Source organism: Hemicordylus capensis, chromosome 1 (genome assembly GCF_027244095.1).
Source record: "Hemicordylus capensis ecotype Gifberg chromosome 1, rHemCap1.1.pri, whole genome shotgun sequence".
Taxonomy (NCBI): domain Eukaryota; kingdom Metazoa; phylum Chordata; class Lepidosauria; order Squamata; family Cordylidae; genus Hemicordylus; species Hemicordylus capensis.
The window spans coordinates 61,425,758-61,448,907 of record NC_069657.1 but is presented as its reverse complement, the minus strand read 5'-3'; the positions used below and the strand labels follow the sequence as shown (position 1 = coordinate 61,448,907).

At 41.9% G+C, this 23,150-nt stretch overlaps 1 protein-coding gene and 1 long non-coding RNA gene across 6 annotated transcripts in view; one reads left to right on the top strand and one right to left on the bottom strand.

The window, feature by feature from the left end:
* LOC128326174 (uncharacterized) overlaps nucleotides 1-21,028 on the top strand; it is a 28,424-nt gene extending 7,396 nt beyond the window's left edge. The window contains exons 2-3 of the long non-coding RNA XR_008307876.1: nucleotides 5,049-5,165; nucleotides 20,922-21,028. This is a non-coding gene — a long non-coding RNA (uncharacterized LOC128326174). The remainder of the gene's footprint in view (nucleotides 1-5,048; nucleotides 5,166-20,921) is intronic.
* The window catches only part of NOVA1 (NOVA alternative splicing regulator 1), a 232,960-nt gene that overhangs the window by 101,414 nt on the left and 108,396 nt on the right, over nucleotides 1-23,150 (bottom strand). The window lies entirely within an intron of this gene.

Genomic DNA, 23,150 nt, shown 5'->3' with positions numbered 1-23,150 from the left:
GAGCTAGATGGACCAATGGTCTGACTCGGTATAAGGCAGCTTCCTATATTCCTTTGTGGGCAACCTCAATCCTTGGGAAATAGCAAGGCACATCCTAATGGCAGTCAGCATGAAAAGCTAACCAAACAATGAAGCTTGGACAAACGTTGAACTCGAGTCTACCACAAATGCTGAACTAAGTGCTAAACCTAAGAGAGGGTTTTATGTCTTTTTAAATCATTTTTAATGTCTTAGACATTCCTTTTTATAGGCTGAATAAGTGTCCTCTCAAGGGAGGCAATCTGGAGGGGGAATGAAGACAATGATTTTAAGCATGACTCACTTGCTCAAAAAACTGCCATCTATAGTGGGGGAGGAATGCCTTTGGTTCCTTGGATTAGTTGAGTGTCCGCTTATTAGGGAAGGGAAACTGTATTCCAGTATCAGTGGTCCAAAGCTTTGTCTATTCTGACACTCTCTGTGCATGCTCTGGGGCTATGACAGTGTGTGTGTGTGTGTGTGTGTGTGTGTGTGTGTGTGTGTGTGTGTGTGTTGGAGAGTAAACTGTATGGGCACAAATAAACCAAACATCCATGACAGAATTTGCATTTTCAGCCAATTTTGCTATATGACATTACTCAGTGGAAAATAATGATAAATTTTTATAAAATGTTGTCAACTTACAGAATCAATATATCAAACTACTGTAAGGCAAGTATTGATTAGTTAATCAGATATGCCAAATTATACGTGACTTTAATACTTATTTAGAGATTAATACATGATTTTAATACTTATTTAGAGATTAAAATTGAAAAAAGCTATTAAATATTTGAAGAAAACTGTCTTAGGCTGTTAAACTAAAAGGTACAAAGTAGAGGGGAAAAATAGAATTGATTGTTAGAAAAGTAAAGACATGTTTAATTTAGCACCCGAGAACATACTGCATAATCAAAAAAGAGTATAGATACTCTTTATTTAAATATCATATCTCTACATCCCAAGAAATGTATCCACTGCACATGTGATTTTTATTTTTATTTTTTGCTGCATGCACACAGTGTTAGGATGTTGGCCACAGATTCGTTTTGACTTAATCTACAAATAAACAAAAAGAAATGTATAGATAGGAGATTTAACATATGGGCAAAGGACAGTACAATCCTGACAAATATCTGGAAGTGTAGTGATCAGCCACCTCTCCCCTAAAGAGTTAACCGGAAGTGAACCCTGTCCTGACTGACAGGCTGCTGAACTCAGCCAATCAGCACACCAGGTGTGAGGGACCTAGAGAGCCACTGGGAGGAAAGAGAGTTGCTTTGTTAAAAGAATCTGGGCTGGAAGTGCAGGAAAACACATGCAGCCATGGAGGAGGGCTACAAGAAGATGACTGCAGCTCTTGGAAGATAGAACTGCAGTGGCTTGATTTCTCATTCAGGATTTGGTGAGTTCAAGACAAAGAAAGCCAGGGCTTCGGCTTTGGGAAGTTTTGTCTAGGGAAAGTTTGTTTAGTCAGATTTTGCGTTAGGCTTTCTGTTTCTTTGGTGTGTGTTTTGTATATCCCTGAAACTGTTCTATGAGTGTTTACCTGTAACATAACTAAACTAAGAAACACCAGCCAAGGCATTGCAAAAGACTCTAAACTTTTAAAGGTGCTTCTGTATTTTCCTACATATCTGTTCCTTGCAACTGGGTGCCCACAATTTTTAAAGTGTGCCATCCCAATATCATTCGTGCTTTTTAAAATATTATTGTAACCTAATGAGTATTTTTAGCTGTAACTAAAAGCTGAGAGAGCCTCAGATGGAAGCAGTCTGTAACATTTGAATGAAACTTCTTTTTGTTCTTTTCTTTTATAATCCTCTCCAAGTGGAGTTTTAACTCAGGAGAAAGGGGGGAGATGAAAGGTGGGCTTATTCTGATGCAAGCATGTCTTCAGATGTTCAGCAAACACCACGTGTAGGCTTGCATGTGGAGGATTTTTGTGCACTTTTCCAATAGCAAGAGAAAGAGAGTATCCCTGGGATCCCAACCCATGCGCAAGGAGGATCAAGCTCTGTTGAAAAGAGGGGTGGTGGTGGAGCCATTTTTGAACATACCAGAAAGAAAGAAGAATTTTAGGAGTAGCCTTTGCCATAAATCTCAGCAGGGATGATTCAGCATTTATTTCCCTCACTTGAGCTTGCTCTGAGACAAAGGCTATAATCGCTACAGGAAGATACTCTGTAATTATAAACTAAGCTAAGGAAACTATTACAGCACCCAATGCGATAAATAGTGTCAGTGCAAAGTTATGGGCAGAACTATATGAGTGGTACACAAACATCTACTACTCCAGACGAGGCCTCTGATAACTTAACACTTTCAATGCTTAACACTAAAAATAGTGGTTAAATATATAGTTGGGCTTAATTAAATTAGGAAATGGAAACAAGATTTTCAAAAGAAAGCAAGATTATAAAAATATATGGATAGTAGGGCACAAGGTACGGAGAATAATTCATTTAAGGGAACTTAAGCAGGCTAACTGCCAGGAGCCACGTGGCTTCTGGTGGTTCCCACAACCGTAGGAAAGCAGGCTAGGCTCCCTTAGCCTGCTTTCCTGTGTTTGTGAAAATAGCCTCAGTGCATTAGATCACTTGTTAGAAAATAAAGAGGTGGTTCCCATGATCAGTGAGACCCGACTGGGGAGGGTTAGTGGGGAGAGTGGGCTTAGCCTGCTCACCCCGCACATGAGCAGGCAGTCTGCTCCGGGTGGCCGGAGTGGCTGCCCACATGACTGTCAGCTCCATTACGGAGCCGGTGGGGGCTTGGAGGATCAGGGGCTGCCAGGGGCTTATCTATGGTGAGGCAGGCAGGGCACGTGCCCCGGGCGCCACTTGAAGGGCGGGGTGCCATTTTTTATAATTTAAAATTTTTAAAAATTGCCACCAAAAACAAAATGGCAACCGTGCATGCTCAAATGGCCTCTGGGAGGCCCTAGGTCATGCCAGGCCTTGCAGAGGCCATTTGAGTATGCACGGTGGCCATTTTGTTTTCAGCTGCGATTTATTTTATTTTTTTTAAAAAATCATTTTTTAAAATGGCCACTGCACATGCTCAAATGGTCCCTGCGAGGCCCTAGAAGCCAGTGGGGGAGGAGGAACCTTTGCAGACCCACCCCCAGCCTTTAGGAAGCCCTCCAAAGGGGCTACAGGTTGTGTGTGTGTGTGTGTATGTGTATGTGTATATATATAAAATACAAGTCACTGTACACATTCAGATTGGCACTATGTACAGAGAATCAGGGCTTGTGAATACTGAGCTGAAGCTTATGAGCTAGGATTGTATTCATTTGCTCTTATTTTGCTTCTTGTGATAAGTGAATTCAATGTGATGTCTTAATAAATTGACTATTAATGGTCAGTTTGTCTTTGAATCAGTGTGAAATCCTTAGTAGTAAGGCCCACTGGGAGTTTCTTGCTCTCTTTCTCTCATTTTAACTGTCTTTCTGAAATACTAGAATATATTCCAAGCAGTGACACAGTTTACTCTGCATATCCTTTCATTATTTTCAGAATATCTGGGAAAAGTCAAGTTCTCCATTTATTTTTAAAACTTATGTAATAGTGATGCTACAATGCATAGTAGAGAATTAGACAGGCACTTCTGTTTAGTTTTCCAAGTACACCTCCACATAGTATTTGGGTATTCCATGAGCCCCAGCATACTGAAATTTGTAGTTTCCCAGCATTTTTTGGTCTGGCTACGTCCACTGCTAAATAGTTTTTGAAATATTAAAAGATTAACAAGCCTGACTTGTATTTTTCAGCTGATATGATGGTAAAGTTATCTGAAAGATGGGTTTCAGATGTTTGGACAGGGGGTGCAATTTCAGTGCTTGCCTTAGGTGCTATTTCCCCTAGATACGCCTCTGGGGCCCCACGGCCTCCGGAAGCTCCAGCATGCCCTGTGCGAGCACGCAGGGCATGCTGGAGAGACTCCCAAGCCGGGAGGCTGCTTTTGAACCTCCCAGTCGGGAGTCTACTCATGAGTTGCTGTGGTGCAGCAACACATGATTTAAAAAAATGATTAAAAACCACTCACTCCACAAACCTGGTTTTAGGGCAGGGCTAGTTAAGCAGGTTACCCACTGAAGAACCGAGCCCGGTGGTTCTCACGATGGGAGGAAATCGGGCTAGACTCCACTAGCCCAATTTTCTCCCATTGTGAGAATAGCCTCATAGATTATTCTGATCCTAATTTAGCAGCCTTGATGGCAGTAGATGATTTGTGAATAAAATGAAATGTATGCATCTCTTGAATGGGTGCTGAAAATATGGTATGATGGATTTGAAGCAACTGTCAAAAGACAGATACCAAACAGAAATAATATTTATTACCTTTTAAAAGCATAAAAACTGATTAGGACCATCTTATCCATTCCACCGTAACCATGGGTGGGAGCTCTTCATCATTGGTTAACTGGACATAAAGTTTCCTTTTTGGCAATATTTTGAGACACACACAGAGCAATTTCTTTTTCTTTGCAGAGTAAAGTATATTGAATAGCTAGGGCAAAAACTTATAATTTAATAAAACAGGTTTAACGAGAGAGCGCATAAACACAACAAAAATAAGTTTAGCATTGATTCTGGGTTGCATCCAAAGTATTGTGCGGGCAAGAGACCTTCCTTTGCAAGGGAAGCTTGCGCAAAACGCCTCCGCCTAGTTTATGAGAGTTTTTCTCCTCACACACAAACTCTGTGTCATATAACCCCACATAATCCCCAAATATCTTACCCTGAAGAACAGCTTTTTCAGAGGTTCTAGAGGAGGGAGACAGAAAAATTTATTTCACAAGCTTCCTTGTGAAAGTACTTTGGATGCCATCCATTGCTTCACTTAAAAAGTCAAACAAAATTTGAAAACTGGTAGCTACCAGTTACAGTGAAGGTTGTCCTGTTCCTCAGCTGCTGTGTTTGGGCCAATTACAGTTTAACTGGTTTACTCTTTAACTGTGCTGAGCATGCATCAAGTCAACTTCAAATAAACTCTCTCTTAACTTGCACTCCAATCTTTGTTTAAAGTTTTCCCACTTGGGTAAGCCAAACAAGACTCCATGCCTCCAGGATGACAGATCATTTGGAACCTATCCTGTCATTACTGACATCAGGCACAGGAAGTGCATAACCATACCTCTTCAGGTAATAAATGCTATTAACATTTTAATTTTTTTAATGTAAGATTTTTTTACATTATGTATTTTGAAAACATCTTTCCCAGTCCCCCCACCCCCCGACCCCAAGCCTAACCTTTCCTCCCCAAACCATACTTTGTGTGTTGCACTGGTTGGGGGGAGGTGAGAAAAGAAAGGAGAGATTGAGGGAAAGAGAAAAAGAGGGAAGAAGAGAGAAGAAAAGCAGACTGGGCAAGGAGAGAGGAGAAAGAATACACACCTTTGCAACAAGCGAGGTGGGTATATCAAAAGGATTCTTATATTAAGAATAAGTAAAGGAAGTTGTCCCAGATTTCTGACCATTTATATTTACTTTTATGAGAGCCCATTTTTCATGTGCCGCCATGTCAAGCAAGTAATGCACCCATTCCCTCAATCCAAGGGGGAGATTTCCATTGCCACAGTATTACTCTCTTGGCCACCAGCAAGCCTCTCCATAGCCATTGTTTAGGACTTGATTTTAGTCCCCAACCTGCTGGGATATGTCCCAGTACTGTGTTCAGGTCCCTCAGTGCAAGAAATGAATCCATCACCATTTTAATATATGTAATCACCTCCCTCCAGAAGCCTTGCACCGTGGGACAGTCCCAAAACATATGCATTAAGTCTGAGTGAGGATTATTGTATCTCCAGCAAATACTATCTGAGGCCATATTTAATCATGTAACGTTTTAATAGAACACACAGTCGGGAGGGGTAAGAAGTTTGGGCTGCAATCCTACCTTAAGGACTGTCTGACTTCTCTGGCAGCCCAGCCATTAACTGTGGAGAAAATTGGTTGAGAGAGAAGAACAATAGATGTGACAAGCACTTCAATTACTTACCTTTGAGCAGGCAACCTAGAGTTTGTACCTTTAAATTACATTTCAGGACTTAAGGTAGTTTCAGCATGAACAAGTACATACAGATATTACGTAGCTAAGTGAAGTGAGACTTTCAGTTTAACTTGCCCGTTTGGCATTCCATTTGTTACACCATAACTCCATTGAGCACTGGGATACTGGAATTGGGTGCACATGTTCAGAATACAAGTCTATGTTTCATTTTCAGATATCAGTTCTACTGATATCTGAAATGAAATGAAAATGAAACATAGACTTGTATTTTGAACATGTGCACATTGATTTTAATTGTTTTGTTTTAATGTATACCACCCTTCCAAAATGGCTCAGGGCAGCTTACATTAAAACAAAACAATTAAAACCAATTAACAGTTAAAAACAGAGATTATAAACCCCATAAGACAACAATTAAAACATTCAAAACAGTCTAAAAACCAGGTTACAACATTAAAACCATTTAAAAAGCCTGGAAGGCCAGACCAAACAGATAGATTTTGAGGGCTCTCCTGAAGGCCAATAAAAAATTCAAATTATGGATTTCTGCAGAGAGTGCATTCCACAGCCCAGGAGTGGCTACAGAGAAGGCCTGCCTCTGAGTCGCCACCAGATGCACCGGTCGTAGCTGGAGACGGACCTCCTCAGATGGCCTTAATGTGTGGTGAGGATCATGCAGAAGAAGGTATTCTCTAAGATAACCTGGACATAAGCTGTTCAGGGCTTTAAAGGAAATAACCAGTACTTCATATTTTGCCCGGAAACATATCGCTAGCCAGTGCAGCTGTTTCAAAACAGGCATAATATGGTCTCTCCGGGTTGCTCCAGAGACCAATCTGGCTGCCGCATTTTTTCCGAACTATGTACAAAGGCAGCCCCACATAGTACATATTGCAGTAGTCAAGCCTAGGAGGTTCCCACCAATGCACCATTGTTTTGAGGTCATCCTCAAGGATGGGGGTTATCAGACATTGAAGTGGTGGATATCTGCTGCCTTTTAGGATTAACCATCAACTGTAAAGGATTCAGTGCTGGTAACCTCCACACATGACTACTGCAGTGCACTCTACGTGGGGCTGCCTTTGTATGCAGTCTGGAAACTGCAGTTGGTACAGAATGCAGCCTCAAGTGAACATTCTGGAATGATTTGTTCAATGATCCATTGGTTTGTTTTCCTGGCTGTCCATGGTGTCCTCAAAATTCTTCTCCAGCACCATAGTTCAAAAGCGGCAATACCTTTTTTATCTTGCTTCTTCAAAGTCCAGTTTTTGCATCCAGAGTGTGTCACAGGAAAAACCATTGTCCAAACAATTCTAATCTTTGTAGGTATAGACACGTCATGGCATCTAAACATCCTTTCCAAGCCTTCATTGCAACCCTACCAAGTGCTAGTCTGCAATGTATTTCTTGACTGCTGGATCCTTTACTGTTGATGGTCAATCTTAAAAGGCAGAAGCTATCCACCACTTCAGTGTCTTCATTATCAATTCTGAGGCTGGTTGTTGTACCTGTTGTCATTACTTTAGTCTTATTGGCATTTAATTGTAGTCCCATTTTTTCACTGTGCTCCTTGACTTTCATTATAGAGCTTGCAGATCATCCATGTTCTCAGCTACCAGAGTTGTGTCATCAGCGTAGCACAGGTTATTGATGTTTCTTCCGCCAACTTTAGAACCACGCTTATCTTCTTCCAACTTGAACATCCAGCATTTCCATTTCCATGTAGGGCTCTAATCTATGTTGGATAATTCTCAGCATTATTTTGCTAGCGTGTGAAATTGAGGATATTGTGCGATGGTTTGCACAATCTGTTAAGGCTCCTTTCTTTGGTATGGGTATGCAGACCAATTTCTTCCAATCTGTTGGCCATTGTGTCGTTCTCCAGATTTGCTGGCATAGTTTGGTTAGAGCCTTGACTGATTCTTCTGTTGCCTGCCATATTTCTGTAGCTATTCCACCAATTCTTGTAGCCTTCAGACTTGGTAATGACCTGAGTACTGATCTGAGTGAGTCATCTTGGAGATATCATATTACTCCTATACTAAAAGAGTTACACTGGTTCCCAATAAGTTTCCAGGCAAAATACAAGGTGCTGGTTATAACCTAAAAAGCCCTAAACAGCTTAGGCCCTGGGTATTTAAGAGAACATCTTCTTCACCACAAAGAAGCCTCACTGCCCACTGAGGTCCCCTGCCCACTGAGGTCCCCTGCCCACTGAGGTCCCCTGGAAGTGTTTCCCTGCAGTTGCCACCAGGTTGTCTGGTGGCTACACAGGGACGGGCCCCAAGATGCTAGAATGTGCTCCCTGCTGAAATAAAAGCCTTCTCAGCAATGATGACTTTTAAAACGTCTCTAAAGGTTTATTTTTTCACCTAAGCTTTGTAACTGTACTGTGGTTTTAAAATGTTTTCATTTTATCTGTTTTATGGTTGTTATAAACCGCCTGGAGACAGAAGTTTGGGTGGTCTATATATTTTAAAAATAAATAAAAATTAAAAATTAAAAATAGCAACCCAATGGCCATAGCTCTTTGTTAGATAATCTGCTTTACATGTAGAAAGTCCCTGGCATCTCCAGGTAAAGGAAAAACTCTGGCCTGAAGCCCTGGAGAGCTGCTGTGAGTCAGTGTAGACTAGATGGACCAAAAGTCTGACTTGGCATGAAGTAGCTTCTTATGTGTTTTAAGTGAAAAACAAATAATGGTAAAACACAAAAACTGGGAAGTTCATACCATTGGTCCAGCCAGTTCTCAAAAATGTACTATAAAAACTGGAAGAATTTTCCAAAGGATTCTTCTAAACAATATGTTTTAAAAGTCTTTAAACATTTTTTGGAAGGCCCCTTTGGAAAATTCTTCCAGTATTTATGTTGTTACATTTCTGAGGTCTGAACTTCCCTGTTTTGTTTGTTACTATTACTGTATAATGGAAAATATTATATAGGATATAGCATATACTAAATTTTATGGAAAAATAGTTTTAAAATAATTTTAATATGTCTTATGCAAAAGATCCAAAGCTTAGGCTGATGTCTTGGGGAAGAACATTCAAAAAAGCTGTATACGCATAACATTCTTATCCTCTTAAGGGTATACATGCACAGGAGAGCCTCTTCAGATGATCCCAATAGACAGTGGACACCATCCAGACAGAGCTAGTCATAACAAAGTCCCCTTGAACTTAATGGGACTTAAAATTAGCCATGACTAATTCATCTCATTGATTTCAAAGGCACTATGACAAATTAGTCTGGATATGCTCACTGGGCTTGAAAGTTTAACTTTCAGCACATCCTGCTGTCTTCTTTACTAACTCTTTAACCATGTTACAATAGCTGCATTAATGAACAACTTTTCCTCTTTAAACAGTGATTTCCCTTGTGCCCCCAAGTCAAATATTTTGCCAAATTCACATGACATCTCCTTAGTCAATGAAACCATTTATGCTTCCCCAGGGATATTAGATTCATCTAGCATAATGTGTTTTATGAACCCAGTTGGTTCTGTTTTCCAAAGGACTTATATACAGCTATCACTAAACCAATAACCCAAATTTAATTTTTAATTAATTTTTAAAAAATTTAATTTTTTATTAAATTAAACCAATAACCCAAATTTAATTTTTTTCCTTAGATTCTCAACAGTGCTGCAGCCTCTGTGAATGAACTAATTGATAAAAATAACTTTGTACTTCTTATTCCTTATGTCATCTATTTTAATAATTTATAATTTGGAATATTTTCTATAAAATATATTTTATAATATAAAATATGGTGTTCCATCTGCGGAGCAGCAGGTTAGAGGGCTTGACTGTCGCCTCCACCCTCCCTCGCCTGGACTTTACATCTGGCCCCTCTGGGTTGTATTTTCCATCTTCTACCCCGGACGAGGAGCTGCCTGCCAGCTCGTGGCGTTGTTCCAGCTGCTGCCTTCAGAAGAGCCCACACTGGGGCTCTTCTGAACACCTATGTTAGCCCAGCAGTCCTTCGTGGCAGGAGGGGCTGCTGGGTTGCCAGGGGCTTATAAATCACTGAAGGCATGCCTAAGGCATGGCCGGTGACCTGCCTGCAGGCAGCCGTCAAAGCTGGCCGCCAAAGGGGGCTGGCCTTTGGGGCTGGACTGAGGGCTGGGGGGAGGCTATATCACGGGAGGGTGGAGGTTTGGGTTAGAGGGCTGTTTTTATCATCCCAAGTTGTGCCAGGCCTATTTGATGAGATGTGTTTGGGCTCTCCTGAGTGGTATGGTATGTGTGTCTGTGTGTGGGGGCGGGCGGGTCCGCAGCCCTCGGACAGCTATTGTGGTGGTGGCTAGGGGTGTGCCCAGAACCGCCACACTGCGGTCCGGCACTGGGGTGGGGGGTACCTTTAAGAGCAGCGGGAGGGTTTACTTACCCCTCCCGCCACTTTCCGCTGTGGCGCCGTAATTGTTAGAGTAATTGGGGCGGCAGGATACCTCCCTGCCGCCCCTTCCCCGCTGCTGCTCTGCAAAAACTCCCAGTAATGCTTTGTGCATGCGCACGTCGTGCGCATGCTTCACGTCACTGATGTGCTCACGTGCAAAGCATTACTGGGAGTTTTTGCAGAGCAGCAGCGGGGAAGGGGTGGCAGGGAGGAATCCTGCCGCCCCAATTACTCTAACAATTACAGCGCCACAGCGGAAAGCGGCGGGAGGGGTAAGTAAACCCTCCCGCCACTCTTAAAGCTACCCCCCACCCCCAATCCAAACCACCCAGGTCCGGACCGGTCCAGGCCCATCTCTAGTGGTGGCGGGGAATAGAAGAATTGGCGCTGGCAGAGCAGCTGGCCGTTACAGGGAAAGAGAATGTAGTAATTTAGTAACTATTTCTACTTCCAACTGCTCTGTCAACTCTCAGGCCTTGAAGAGCAACACTAACTACCCACAAAGTCTGGCTGTGCTTCTTTGTAGTGCCAGGTCAGTTCAGAATAAGACCGAAATTGTCCATGATTTGATCATGGATGAGGGAGCTGACCTGGCATGTATAACTGAGACCTGGTTGGGGGAGGCGAGTAGTCCAGTGTGGGCTCAGCTACTTCCTCCAGGTTATTCTGTTGTGGAGCAGGTTTGGGGAAGGGGGGTGGTGGAGTGGCTGGTCCACAAGAATACCATCTCCCTTACCAGGACCCCTGTGAGACAGTTGACTTATATTGAGTGTGTATTTTTGAGGCTGGGAACTAGGAATAGATTAGGGATTATGTTGGTGTACCGTTCACCTCGCTGCCCAACTGACTCCCTGAGCTGACAGAACTGGTCGCGGAGTTGGTGTTGGAGTCTCCCAGGCTCTTGGTGCTGGGGGACTTCCATATCCACTTTGAGGCTGGCTTGTCTGGTGCGGCTCAGGAGTTCATAGCGGCCATGACAACTATGGGCCTATCCCAATAAATTTCTGAACCAACTCATGTTGCCGGCCACACACTTGATTTGCTCTGCTGTTAGGATCAGGGGGGTGTTCCATGGGTGGGGGATCCAGTGGTTTCCCCTTTGTCATGGATGGACCACTACCTGGTTAAGGTTGGTATCACAGCCATAATCCACCCCTGCAGGGGTGATGGACCTATTAGGATGTCCCCCAAAGGCTGCTGGATCCAGTAGGTTTCCAAAAGGCCTTGGAGGGTTTTGAAGTTGGTGCGGCCGGTGACTCTGTCGATGCCCTGGTGGGAACCTGGAATAAGGAACTCACCAGGGCAGTAGACACAATTGCTCCTAAGCATCCCTCAAGATCAGCTTCAAAAATGGCCCCCTGGTATACCGAGGAGTTGGGAAGACTGAAGCGGCTGGGTAGGTGGCTGGAACACAAGTGGAGGAGAACTCGACTCGAATCTGACAGGATGCAGCATAGGACCCATTTGAAGGCTTATGCTGTGGCGCTGCGTGTGGCAAAAAGGGGATTTTGGTCCACACGCATTGCCTCCACTGGTTCACGTCCGGCAGAGCTACCCCAGGTTGATCTAGCAGGGGCTTTGTTGGAGGGGGCCTAGTTAATATCATAAATGCATCGCTGAGGGAGGGTAGGGTGGCTCCTTGTTTGAAGAAGGCAATAGTAGACCTCTTCTTAAGGAGCCTTCCTTGGATTCCTCAGTGATGGATAGTTATAGGCCAGTCTCCAATCTCCCTTGGTTGGGCAAGGTGATTGAGAGGGTGGTGGCTGACCAGCTCCAGGCAGTTGTGGAGGAAACTGATTATCTAGACCCATTTCAAAATTGCTTTAGAACGGGCTACGGGGTTGAGACAGCCTTGGTCAGCCTGATGGATGACCTTTACCAAGGAATTGACAGAAGGAGTGTGACTCTGTTGATTCTTTTGGATCTCTCGGCGGCATTCGATACCATTGACCATGGTATCCTTCTGGGTCACCTGGGGGTGTTGGGGATAGGAGGCACTGCGTTGCAGTGGTTCCGCTTCTATCTCTCGGGTAGATTCCAGATGGTGGAGCTTGGTGAAAGTTGCTCCTCAAAATGGGAGCTGTTATATGGAGTCCGCCAAGGATCTATTCTGTCACCAATGCTTTTTAATATCTACATGAAACTGCTGGGTGAGGTCATCAGGAGTTTTGGTGCTGAGTGTTATCAGTATGCCGATGACACCCAAATCTAGTTCTCCTTTTCATCTGCATCATCAGGAATTGCTGTTCATTCCCTAAATGCCTGCCTACAAGCAATAATGGACTGGATGAGGGATAACAAATTGAAACTGAATCCAAGCAAGATGGAGCTGCTCATTGTAGGGGCTCAGAATCTGAGGGATGAATTAGATCTCCCTGTGCTGGATGGGGTCACACTCCCCCGGAAGGAGCAGGTACGCAGTTTGGGAGTACTACTGGATCCAGGCCTCACCCTGGTATCTCAGGTGGAGGCCATGGCCAGGAGTGCTTTCTATCAGCTTCGGCTGATTCGACAGCTGTGTCTACTCCTTGAAGAGGATGACCTGAAAACAGTGGTGCACCAGCTGGTAATCTCCAGGCTCAACTATTGCAATGCACTCTAGGTGGGGCTGCCTTTGTATGTGGTTCGGAAACTTCAGTTAGTTCAAAATGCGGCAGCCAGATTAGTCTCCAGGGCAACTCGGAGAGACCATATTATGCCTGTTTTGAAACAGTTGCACTGGCTGCCAATATGTTTCCAGGCAAAATACAAAGGGCTGGTTATTACCTTTAAAGCCTTAAACAGCTTAGGTCAAGGTTACCTCAGAGAGCGCCTTCTTCTGTATGATCCCCACTGCATGTTAAGGTCATCTGAGGTGGTCTGTCTCCAGTTACCACTGGTATGTCTGGTGGCGACTCAGTGGCGGGCCCTCTCTGTAGCTGCTCCTGGGTTGTGGAATGCACTCCCTGCAGAAATTCATAATTTGAACTCTTTATTGATCTTCAGGAGAGCCCTTAAGACTTATCCATTTGACATGGCCTTCCAGGGTTTTCAGATTGTTGTAAGGGTTTTTTAATGTACTGGGGTTTTTTGGGTTTTTGAATTGTTTTTTAACTGATTGTTTTATGGTATTTTGAAATTTTTGTTTTTATTTTTGACTGATTTTAACTGTTTTTGTTTTGTTTGTAAACCATCCTGAGCCAAATTAGGAAGGGCGGTATAAAAATTCAATAAATAAATTAAATTAAATTATAACACAACAGTATGCCTACAATGGAAGGAGAATACATGCATGTGGTTTCTGCAGCATTATTCCCAGTGGAAGTTGTGGTGCAGCAATGAAGACACATGGCTTAGAGTGCACATAGTAGCCCTGCTAACAGCAGGGATGGTCTCTCAGTTGCTGTGGAAGCCACACACATGCATCCCTCTTCCATGCGTGCCATGTAGCGTTGTATGTAAGCCAGTTTGATTCAATTTAACTCTGCAATTGCAGAAAGAGGTCCAGTACTTGGAATGAAATAATTCTTCTTAGACTTTGTAGGCAAGAGGAAACGGAATATAGTAAAATGCAGTGTTAAAAATTGTGTCAAGGTAATCTAAATCCATTTCTTGCTTCACTTATAATTACTATCTAATATTTCTAAGACACACACACACACAATATATGATCATTATATGCAGGTGTGACTTTCTGAATGGCCTATGATCAAAAAGTCAATCTTGAAGGGATAACTCATCCTCATGCTACTTGCTGCACCGATGTGAAGCAGCTTATGATTTCCAGACAGGATACATCTGTAGGCACCACCAGTATCTGAATGTAGGTTCAGAATGTAGTGACTAAATTCACTCTGTAGTGACTGCATACCTCTGCAACATTCCCAGGGTAGTTCACATGAGGCATCAGGCACTATTATCATGCAGAAGAACTTAGACCAAAATAAAGTAAGTAAGTTGGTTTGACTGATTGATTGGTTGATTTTAACCTATCAGAAACTGAGAGATTATCAGTGTAGATTTGATCATGATTTGTTACAATATTGTAAGCTATATTTTGTGCTAAATTGCTATAAGGATTGAGATTTTAGAACGTTTATTTTGTGTGAGAGGATAAGTAAATAGGCATGTGAATTCATTTTCAGATAGAAGGCAAATACAAATAGGCTCTATTCATATTCATTTAAATTTGTTCCAAAGTGAATGTACCACAGAACAAATTGAACAGATAAACGCTTTTTTAAAAAAAGCTAACATCCAGAATAATGCTGCAGCATGTTCTGTCATGTGAGGGGAAAGGGATGATTTTTAGTTCTCCCTCTACACTCTGTAGCAATATGTGCCTCCTGGAAATGTGTCCCTGAGCGTCCCCCAAGCCTCAGGGATATGTTTTTGGCAAGCACAGAGGGAAATATTTATTTTATGTATTTATCACATTTTTATACTGCCCCAAACGCAAGTTCTCTGGGCGGTTTACAAGACAGTGATAATGATAACTAAAAATCATCCCTCGCCCTCGTACAGCAAAAATGCTGTTCTGTCACATGGCTTTAGTCTGCATGTTGGCCACAGTGTTTTGCCTAGTTGTACCAGTAGTCCCAGCCATAATAGCAATAGCAATAGCACTTACATTTATATACCGCTGTATAGCCGAAGCTCTCTAAGCGGTTTACAATGATTTTAGCATATTGCCCCCAACATTCTGGGTACTCATTTTACCGACCTCGGAAGGATGGAAGGCTGAGTCAACCTTGAGCCCCTGGTCAGGATCAAACTTGTAACCTTCTGGTTACAGGGTGGCAGTTTTACCACTGCGCCACGAGGGGCTCTTTACAAGGGGAATTTACAAACAAAGGGGAATCCTAATGAGACTACGCAGCAGCCATTTTTCTATCCATAAGCTTTACAACACAGCATTGTTGTGGAACATGTGGGGGGGGGGAGAGAGAGACAGCTTTGGCTGGCAATTGGTTGTTCCATTGCCTTTTTTCCACAAAAAAACCCCAAATGAAAGTGAATGAAAAACAAAAAAAAATGAAAATAACAAAAAAGCAAAGAAAATGAAACAAATCTAAAATGAATGCAAATTATGTTTTCCCTGCATTTGTGATATCTATCTATCTATCTATCTAAGGAAGTTTCTGAAGTAAGCTGCTTCAAATGTTTGTTTCTAAAAAGCAGGATTTAAATTTTAAAAATATGTTTTTAAAAGTCTCATTCTTAGCCCATAATTTCCATGTAGAGCTTACAGACAGCTTATTCGTGCATTAATTATCAACACAAAATTAGTTGGAATTGCAATGTGCAAATCAACACATGGTATATCCATGCCTTCTTCGGCTGCTGTGCTAATGTAAAATGCCTATTTTTAAAATGCTAATAATTCATGTGTGAGACATCCACTACTCCAGAAACTTATACATATATATTTTTCAGCCTACACCATTATGGTGGGTAAACAAATATAAACAACACTAAAAGGTTAGCACCATTCTACTCTGTACAGAGGGCTATCTAGGGAAAATAGCGCCTAGGGCAAGCACTGAAATTGCGCCCCCTGTCCAAACATCTGACACCCATCTTTCAGATAACTTTACCATCATATCAGTTGAAAAATAATAGTCAGGCTTGTTAGTCTTTTAATATTTCAAAAACTATTTAGCAGTTGACTTAGCCAGACCAAAAAGTGCTGGAAAACTACAAATTTCAGTATGCTGGGGCTCATGAAATACCCAAATACTATGCTGAGGTGTACTTGGAAAACTAAACAGAAGTGCCTGTCTACTATGCATTGTAGCATCACTATTACATAAGTTTTAAAAATACATGGAGAATTTGACTTTTCCCAGATACTCTGAAAATAATGAAAGGATATGCAGAGTAAACTGTGTCACTGCTTGGAATATATTCTAGTCTTTCAGAAAGACAGTTAAAAAGAGAGAAAGAGAGCAAGAAACTCCCAGTGGGCCTTACTACTAAAGATTTCACACTGATTCAAAGACAAACTCACTACTAATAGCCATATTAGCAAGACATCACATTGAACTCACTTATCACAAGAAGCAAAGTAAGAGCAAATGAATACAATCCTAGCTCATAAGCTTCAGCTCAGTATTGACAAGCCCTGATTCTCTGTACATAGTGCCAATCTGAATATGTGTATATTGTCTTATATTATATTTTTTTAAAAAAAAAAAATTACCTGTAGCCCCTTGGGGGGCTACCTAAAGGCTGTCAGGGGGTGTCTGCAAAGGTTCCCCCTCCCCCCGCTGGCCTCTAGGGCCTTGCAGGGACCATGTGCGGTGGCCATTTTTAAAAATAATCTTTTTTAAAAAACATGGCCACTGAAAACAAAATGGCCACTGTGCATGCTCAAATGGCCTCTACAAGACCTGGCATGACCTAGGGCCTCACATTTGAGCATGCACGGTGGCCATTTTGTTTTCGGCAGCCATTTTTTTAATTTTACAAAATGGCGCCCCCCTTCAAGGGGTGCCTGGGGTACGTGCCCTGCCTGCCCTACTCTAGATACGCCCCTGACTCTGTATCAACATAAATGCATGCTGTTAACTGATCATTATCATAATGATTTTTTCAATCTGCATTTGCGGAAACTCAAATACTAAATTACAAGGGACACTGTATTGCCAGCCGGTGTGCAACAAGTTGTTTGGAATTCACAGACAACAGGCTCAAAACAGTGCTGAATGCTAACAGAGGTTTTTTAAAGCAAAGCTCAATAATAGTTTAAAGAGGATTACAGATGAAAGGAAACTAAGTAATAGTCAAAAGAAAATCGTAGAATAAAGAGAAGACTTATAGATTAAAAAACAGTCATATGTCCCTGACCCCTGCTGCGGACCTTGTTCGTGGGAAGTCCATTCAAACGGATGGAAAGACCCTCAGTGACCCTTCTGGTGTGCAGCGTTGGCCATGGCTTCCTTGACCTACACAGAACTCCCAGCTTTAGGGTGTCTGTGTACCTTGTTTTAAACCCTTAAATACCATTCAAATAGGCTGTGGGGCCCCCTCCCATCAATTGTGTGTATGGAAAATTTGGGTCCTTTATTCCTTTCATCTAATAGGTTGCCCAAGAAGGGAGTGGTGGACCTTCTTATCAGCAAGTGTGTGATCGGATGCCAGGTGCATTCCAATCTTGGGCAAAGCTTCATTCATCTTCCCTAAATGTTTTGGGAACCGTTATCTGTGTCTTGGGCAAAGCCTCTCATCCTTCCGAATTGTTTTGAGAATATTATCGGTGCCTAGCTGTGTTAATTGGCATAGTATAAACAATAAGTTTGCAGCTGGCCGGGAGAGATGCAGGGTCATTCATAGTCCACTTCTTCTAGAAAAGGCCCAAGGAGGAAAGGCCTGAAATTAATATTCCTTATGCAGAAATATATAATTATATGCAGCATACGATTATTAGCATGTGTAGATGGCAGGAATGGGTTACACCACTGAACTCCTCGCCAATCTTATGCGGTGCCACTACAGACATATGTGCTTTTTATTTTACCCTCAATTCATATAAAGCGTGTACATGTGTGTATGCATGGAGGAGAGATATAACCCCAAATGCCTTTTAGTAAATTCTATAAATTAACAAAATTCTAAAGTGCAGATAGGAGGGGTGGAGACCTTAAACAGGATTAAAGAGTTGCACAAATACATGGAGTATGTTGTATGACAAGCATGACAATCATATTATATAGAATAAGGTGGTATAACATGAAATTCCTATCAGCAATTAAGTGATTATTGGATAGCTTTTTAGCACTTGAAGCCAAAACAAAGGATCTATAACATTCAATTTCAAACTAAGAGAAGACAAAAGAAAGAGAGATGGTTCGAATGGCACAGGATTTGGAAGAAATCTCCTTATGCTTGAGATACATCTCTGCTATTCCCAAAATGGCAATGGACACAGAGGCACATCCGCTCAACTCCACTGATGCAGAGCAAAACATGAGGTGGAGATGTGGGTATATTATCGGTGGGGTGGGGTGCAGTGCAGTGGGACAGGACAGGGATGATGAGCAGACTTACAGCAAATAGTATAACACAGCCTCAACCACCACCGAACATTTCACTCTAAGTAGAAAAGCACCCACTGAAATCAACAGTTTTAAAATATTTAAATTGTTTTAATGTTTTGATTGTTTTAAATTTGTGCTATTTTACTGTGAACACCACAAAGACATGAGTTTGGGGCAGTATATAAATATGTTAAATAAAATAAACTAGCTGACCCTACACAGAGCATCTGTGCAGTTGTGCAATGAGCCTCTGGCATCTGCCTCCCCCCCAACTCTCTCGCTCGCTCTCTCCCCATGCACACAACTCTCTCACTCGCTCTCTCCCCCCACACAACTCTCTCACTCGCCTGTGTCGACCTGTCATTGTCCAGTCTCCATTTCCCCACCAGCAGGTGTGGCAGGCGGGCAATAGCAACGCATTCTAAGGCGGCCAACCACCAGCCGCCCCCTTCTGCCAAACCCGCTGGAGCTTGCTGATGTGGCCCAACCCAAACTCCTTCCACTCTAACCTGGCTTGGTTGTTACCATCTGCTTTGTGGTACATGCAGTATTGGGTGTGAGACCTGATTTCACCTCCTTTTTTTCTTCTCACATGGGCATTGCAAGTCAGTCATACAAAAGCTGACTTTGGCCTTGTATTATCATTCTCCCAAGCTAGGCCTGATCTTGGTTGAATCTGGACTCTCTGTACAGTGAACTGCCGAAATCTTCCCCTAGCTAAATGCAATGGAAGTTCCCCTTGTTGCTCACCCCAGTTCCTTCCCTGATAAGATTCCTTGATTTCACCCCTGCATGAGACTTTGAACCCTTGTCCTGTGGGGCCTTTAGTCTGCCTACCCAATGAACTGTCAGAACGGGATTCAAACCCCACTGAGCTGGGGGTCCTGGCATGTCTCTATTTCTGATATTTTGCTGCCTGCAACACAGTCAACAGTGCTGAGGCACTGTTGTGTCTGGTATGGTGTGTATTTTGTTTGGGATGTCTCCACTTTAGTATGATGATGTTGCAGGGAAATTCTCCATGTCAGAATGAGTAGATTGGCTCCTTTCATAACTGGCCCATATGAGAGCACTATCATCATGCTGCTCTATATTTGGTGCATGCTGGCACTGTTCTCATGGACACTGGGGCAGTGGCTGGTTGGATTGTACCTTTCAGGGCTTATATACTGCTCTTTTTTCTTATCTTGTATTGGGTGAGTAGAGGATCCAACTAAGTTATGCTTACATTACATTGGCATGCTTATATTACACTGGCATAACTGCGTGATAGGATTGCTCTGTAACCTTCAGATTAGTTCTGCTTCAGTGTGTAGCTTTCTTCTGGGAGTGTAAATCAAGACAGACTAATAAGTATAGCAAAGGTAAGGTGTCACTTGACAATCATCATTTTGTCTTTAGGTTTCTAGGATTTCAAAACCTGTTGCTTTAACTATTTCTCTCAGATATTGCAGCAGAAAGGACAAATCTATAAATAATGGGCTAATAAAACATTCATGATGTATGAGCTGTTCTTCTCTTGGCTATAAAGCAATTATCTACACAATTTCTACAGGAGCCAAACCTATAGTCTACTTCATATGTTCAAAATATTTTGCCACACAATAGAATACTCTCCACCCCCTCAAAAGCAATACTGGAGAAACAATACCTACAGTAATCAGTACTACAGTAACACACACAGAGAGCGTGGATACAGGAAGTAAGTAAATTGAGGAAGGCCACTTCTGTGTAGTTCTAACTCACTGGCAGATATTGGAGACAGGCAAAAACCAGAGAAATTCTGAAAATAAACCCAAATTCCTCCAGAATTCCTAAACACCTTGTCAGATTCTGCTGAGTCCACAGTCATGTGCCCTGGATACTGTGGACTATTTTATACACAAGTTAGCATGATTAAGTGAACTTCACCTATCCTTCATTGAGTGAATGGGGGCAAGAGGGATGGAATATGTGACAATTGTTGGGGTAATCTTCAGAATGTTCCACACATCAAATCACCACTGATGATTCAGATCTGGACTGCTTATTAGGAAGTCCAGTTAGGAAAATGTACAAACTATATAAATCATATAAACTATATAAACAAAACTTCCAATTTTCTGCAGGTTCTAACAACTGTGTACATGGCCATGACCTACTATGGGCATAATTTTGTTAAAACGTATTTGGCATAAGTGACGGAAGCCAGGAATTCTCAAACATGGGTCCGCAGATGTTACTGGACTACAACTCCCACCATCCCTAGCCACAATGGCCCTTGGCTAGAGACGATGTCTACGTTGGAGAATCCTTGATCTAAATACTACAAAAGGTGGTGATCCTGGCCTAGAATACTGTTGCACCATTTGGGAAGTTTGTTTTTCACCACAAACATTGACATTTCAAGGAACATGAACATGTTCATGAAAAATGATTACTCTTCTTCATTTTACATGTTCTTTTTGTAACATTCTTTTCTCTCATTTATAGTGATTACCCATACAAGCAAAAGGAAGTTTGTACAACATGGATTTTTATGACACCTTGTCTGAATTGTAGCCACTTGTGCCCCCAAAATATCTATCCTGAGGTCTGGGTACACACATGCTTAATTCCCACGTAAAGGTGAGAATCCAACGTAATAATCATGGAATACATTCCTTTATTGCCTTGTTCGTGTGAAATATTATTGTTGCCACTTCAGTACTGGATTATGAGAAGTTAATCAATTTGTAATCAGGCAATACAGAGTGCCAACTTGATACTAGAATGACTGCTGGATCTGTGTAAAACCATAAGGCCACACAAAACCAGTTTGCTGTCTGCAAAATTAGATCCCACAAAGGAGAAATAAAGGGCAATCTGGGGAAAGAATCCTAGGAAAACAAAACTCCTTCCTTTTCCCCCAGTTCTTCTCCATTCCTTCATATCTTTATATGAAGGCTTGGGGATGTCCCATATCTCAACCTTTAAATAGCATTGTAGAAAATAGTTGGTCTTGGAAAGAGAGGCTAGGGAGAATGTTTGGGGACAGTGCAAGGCTCCTGGAGGGGCCCATCGTAAGTGGCCTCAGGGCAATGGACACCAAACTGCTGCTGAAAGTGGGGTGGGTAACAGCTGCTTCCCCAGGTTAGAGGCAGCTGTAAGTGACTTATTTAATCTTCTGCCTTGCACCATCTAGCCCCCAACATGATTTTATCTACATAAAAGCTAGACACTATTACATAGAGGTATCTGCCTTCTTAACAGGAAACTGCTGTGGCTATCTCGTCTCCTGCTCAGTGTATCACTAGTGTCAATCAGTTATGTATGCCCCACCCCACACTTCCTAAATGACACACTTGCCCATACATCTACAGATATACAGTATCTGTTAACCCCTGCTAACTGAGCAAAGCAGCACCTTTTAAAGTGGTGATTCTCTTATATTTAATAGGTGGGAAGTAACTAGCCCTATCCAACCCCAGCACAGCATCCCTCCAGTGGTTGTTTCTGGTGTCAACCTTATGTTTTTTTTTAGATTGTGAGCCCTTTGGGGACTGGGGACCATCTTATTTATGTATTTTTTTATTTTTATATGTAAACCACTTTGAGAACTTTGGTTGAAGAGCAGTATATAAATATTTGTCTTCATCATCCACATTTGCCCATTCACGTGGGTGAGGTGGTACTACAGCAAATGTTCAAGAGTTCATTTTAAAAACAATGTGTCAGCTCCCCTATAATGTCAGATTTACAAAACAATAAATTAACTGCTGCTGGTTGCTTCAGTTTGCTGTTAACTCAGGAATCTAGTGAGCTAAAAAAATTGAGGCAAATGACATTTTAAAATATCTTCCTTTTCACTGATCCAACATTCACTTTAAATGAAATAAAAGCAAAAGGAGCCTCCAGCAGCTAAGGATATTGCAACTGATGGCTTCTATAGCTCACTTTTGCTACCATGGAAACACACACCAAAACTGCAGAAGAAAAAGTCTCTCTCACACATCTCTCTCACAAATGTACTATATCTACATAGTACATTTCAAGTAATGATGTTTTTGATGGTTATATCTCTATATACAAAGAAAGGACAATTATAGCAGTTTAAGTGCAGTACAACGCTTGAAATATTATCAAAGCTCTCCAATGTGTAGGTCTGGTATACTCTGCTTTAGAAAGGGTGATTTTTAGAAAGAATTACAAAAGTTGTATCTATTAGTCCTTTGTTGTTGTTGTTGAAACTAGAAAACACTAAGAAACACTCAGTCCAGTTACCATTCACATAGTGTAGAAGAGGAGCCTGGAATCTCTCCTGGCTGCTCTGTGTGTGTGTGTGTGTGTGTGTGTGTGTGTGTGTGTGTGTGTGTGTTTGTGTGTAATTAGTTGCAAATCCATATTTAAATTTCCAATTCGGGGAAATGTCTTTATCAAGCAGCTGAAGAAAAAAGAGACAAGGTTCAATAAAAAGAGTTTTGCTAAGAGGCAAAGGCTGTAATCCCTAGTAGTAGCAGTAGCAGATTCATTTTCTGTAGCCCTATGCCATTAAACAAAATAACAAAATTTAAAAGTTGTAATTGATTTAAGTTTAACTATATTTTCTTTTGAAAAACTTGGTTTAAAATAAAATCTGAATGTGGTGCAAACTCAGCTAGATCCCAACTGCTACTTCCACAAACCAGTAGTAGACAGGACACTGATCCACATCTGCAGTGTGTGTGTGTGTGTGTGTGTGTG